Genomic DNA, 3,970 nt, shown 5'->3' on the forward strand with positions numbered 1-3,970 from the left:
TGTATATTTCTTCAGATCTTCAAATGGTTCTCCGAGGATACTGATATTGTATTATATTCTCAAGCACTCAAATCCACTTGTGAGAATGTCCTCAAATATAAGGAAAATTTTGTATCAGAATATTATGTTAGCTATTTTCCCACATATCAAACACACCCTGTGTGAATCACAAAACCACACTCCAATTATAGGGAATTGGTGAGATTAAACCCCACCATTATTGTCACAACGTGTGTGTCATGCAGGGACAAAGGGGGTATATATCAGTGAATATATATCACCATGAGGTAAAGCACTTACACAGAACGGATCGGATTGTATAGGTAACGAAGCACTGCTGTTTATATATATTAAAAGTTCCGTATGTCACCAGTACTTCTCACACAGATGTTTTTGATGAATTTCCCCCAATATTATTCAGATCCGAGGTCACAAGAGAGATATGAAAAATATAGTGATTTATCTTTTAATACAAATGATAACCGCCAAAAAATATATAAAATGATCAAAACATAAATAAATATGAAAACACAATCAAGTCAAAGAATCCAGTCCACAAATACAGCATGTGAAATAGGGGCAAGTCCGCCTACCAGAGTTCCGAAGAACAAACAGCCTGTAGCACGCCAGTATAGAATGTCTGTTTCCTGTGGTGATATCGCCAACTCTGTGAAGGTGGTTCCGTACCTACATCCCCAACGCGTTTCGACTCTATACCTTTTGGGTCTTTGTCAAGGCTTCTCACATATGCTGAACTAATTATCCTTTTATAGTTACATCGGGTAACTCTTTCAATCAACTACCGGAATTACCTATTCGGCAGTGCGTGTCACAGACCGGCTTCAAAACGAGGTCTGGCACGCAAATAACTTTACAAGCATAGTTCATGTACTGAAGCTATAAGACACACGCTTTACTTCCGCGTTTCTATCTCAATCACCTGATCAATGTTGCAAATATAGATTGTTCTGGAAAAAATAAGGATGAGAAACAACTACAGAAAAAGACTTCTGCTCGATGAAGAGTGTGTAAACCTTGCGGAATCCTTGTCTCAGATGTTATTGACTGCGATTTTAAGTCTCATGAAACAGATTCACGAGTGACTGGGTTGTAAAGTCAGCCTCAGCATTGTCTTGAATCTTCTCTGGATTGTTGACTTTTCTGCACTGGGTGGAATGAATTCAAGCGTCTCTTTTAATTACTTTCAGAGTTGTGGTGCTGGTCATTAACACTTGGTATGGGCCTTCCCACCTGTCTGTTAAACAACCTGAGCATAAGAAATTGCAGATCATAACATATTTCTCAGGTTCAACATCATGACAGTTAGTGTCTGACATATCAGAAGACAGTATTTCGAAATTCCTTTGTTGCTGTTTCAATTTTCAATTTTTTGTTGAGAGTACCATTTACTATCTACTTTCCCACTGGCTTGTGGCCTATAGGGAGTGTGTAACTTACTATCAATACCTATGATCTTGCACATAAGCTGAAATCCCCAGCAAAATGATTACCCCGACTCTTGACCACATCCCTTCAACTCTTGACCACATCCCTTCGACTTTCAGACAGCCTTCTCCTGTATGGAACACAAATCCTGATTAATTTCTGTACACTGAGACCGAATTTAGGAGGGCAGATACCACATGTGGTGTATAGACAGTTGAATCATGTCCAAGTACTATGCCCTCACTCTTACTTACCAGAAGAGCAGTTGCTGCTACACTTCTTAAACACATAGGGAGAGATTTTGCCACTTTTTTCAATTGTGCACTGTAGTATGCTACAGGTCTGCTAGGATCACCATGTTTTTATGTCAAGACAACTGCAGCACAACCAGTGTGTAGATTTAGCACAGTATAGAAGTAAAAATCGGAAGCGGGTCTTACAGCAGTGTCATGTAGTGTGTAACCTTAATTATGTTTGTTGACAGAAGTCTTAGCCCCTGGGTGACCAATGTCCCAAGTATTAGATCTTTGTCTGGCATGGCTGTAATTTATCCTTTGCAACCTTGTGTCCTGTTTGTGAGAAATGAAGCAACAAGTGTTTAGAATCAGACACTGATGACATAAACAAATCAGAACACATCAATTACATCAAACTACATCCTACTGAATTAGAACAGACCCATTGTGCGGTTGAAAAGATTGCAAACAGTCATGCAATACTTGTGACAAGATATTGAGGTTGTCTATGAACCCATTGGAGCAATCTGGTCCATGTATACTGTACCCCTTTATAAGAGAAATCAAAGAGGTACAGTAAAGATGGAGAGGGACAAAGAAGGAGGCAGAGCAAGGATCAATGTCAGTAAATTAGTTTGCAGAAAAAGAGTTTTGCGTCAGGATGACAGTTGGATGGGTCATTATGAGGAATTGGCTCTCAACTACTTTATTAATCCCCCTTAAATCTTGTACTAGTCTGTAGACCCATCTCCGTTGTTTTTAATCATACCATGAGATACATTAGTCTTTAATTCAGTGTCCTGACCATATTAATTTCATAAGAAACCTGGTATATGTGTCCAGTATATCCTGTATTTTCTGTGCGTGGTTTCCTGGAATATCTAAAAACATCATTAGAGGCACAGTAAATTACACACCCCATTTTGCATAATAAATATCAGCTAAGTAAGTTAGTATGAGCCACTGCAACTAGAAGAAAAGAATGTTTATTATACAATGAGCCAATTGTAACTTCTGCTGGTGCAGTCAAGGGTCTAATCAGGTACTTCTCATATCACTCCCACAGCTAGAGCGCTTTTTACGGTGATTGACAAATTTAGAGGAGAAATTAATACAGACTGGATGCCCCTGTGTCTGCAAAAAGACATTTGTAACTGATATATTAATTTTTACTTTCAGTTCTTTGGTCTGGCTATTCGTTAATTTAACCATCTATGGATTACAGGTGTGGCCCAGATTTCAGAGATTAGCATACATACTCATTTGCTGCCATTGAATGAGTTTGTCCCTGATGTTAATCTCTCTCTAGCCTGTTGTCAATTATTTGCCAATTACTCTGTCTTCTGTTATCTGCACAGGGATGAAAGGGTTTCTTATCTTGTCTGCATCTTCTAGTAACATGTCCTTCTTGCCCACAGTTATAACACTTTACTGAGTCTAATTCTGTCTCTGCACAATGAATATTCTTGTGCTTACTAGTGTGTAGGAGAGTTTTATTGGTGTCTGTAGCAAAAAAATTATCCTAATCTCTGAAAACCTTCTGATAACTGTAAAGTATGAGCTACTGCAGAGATTAAAAGAAGCTCATCACCCTCCCCTTCACTAAAATGAATACATTTACTTTTTCCAGAAACAGGATATAATTTACAACATTCACTGTTTTCCCTGGCTGTACTTTTGTTACTATCCACATAAGATGGGGGTGGCACTGTTGTGTACTCAGATTTTGAACAATTTTCTTTATCTACCTAACTATGTGCAAATTTCTCACACCAAAATTTGCCCTCACACTGCCACAAAGTTAAACACATGATAACTTGATCCTTAACTTTATTTAATATCTCAGGATCTAAGCTACCAACATTAGGAAAAGGTTGCATGCATTCACCAGTTATTTTATTTTTTTTACTTCTCACAATACACAGTTGCTCTGAGACCATATTTCCTATTCATAAAGTATATTGCAGACCATTCGGTTTCTTCCATGTAATTATCCTGTTTAATGTTGCCCATTGTCATGGCTGTCTGGCTCCCATGGCCTTCAGAACTCTAAGGTAGGTTAAGAAAATGAAGATTTATAACCAATATAGGTCGCACACGATCGAGCGTTCACAAGACTAGACATTTTCAAAGTGACAAAGAAAAAAGAAAAAAGTAAAAAGAAAATATCTCCCTTAATGAACGCTTCTTGTACAATGCAGCCACAGTAAAACCACAAGAGTGCCACTTCACTTGGATAATAGTAATAGCTAGAACAACAAATATTATGTTCACCACAGGCGCAAAGA

The 3,970-nt window shown here is 38.1% G+C and overlaps 1 long non-coding RNA gene across 1 annotated transcript; it reads right to left on the reverse strand.

Moving 5' to 3' along the window:
• Nucleotides 1–450: 450 nt before the first annotated feature.
• LOC142157747 (uncharacterized) lies at nt 451–3,121 on the reverse strand. The gene is made up of 2 exons (XR_012692604.1): nt 1,887–3,121; nt 451–1,255 (listed from the first exon to the last, which is right to left on the reverse strand). It is a non-coding gene; the product is annotated as an uncharacterized LOC142157747 (long non-coding RNA).
• Nucleotides 3,122–3,970: the final 849 nt, after the last annotated feature.

The sequence above is a fragment of the Mixophyes fleayi genome, chromosome 5 (assembly GCF_038048845.1).
Source record: "Mixophyes fleayi isolate aMixFle1 chromosome 5, aMixFle1.hap1, whole genome shotgun sequence".
In the NCBI taxonomy this organism is placed as follows: domain Eukaryota; kingdom Metazoa; phylum Chordata; class Amphibia; order Anura; family Limnodynastidae; genus Mixophyes; species Mixophyes fleayi.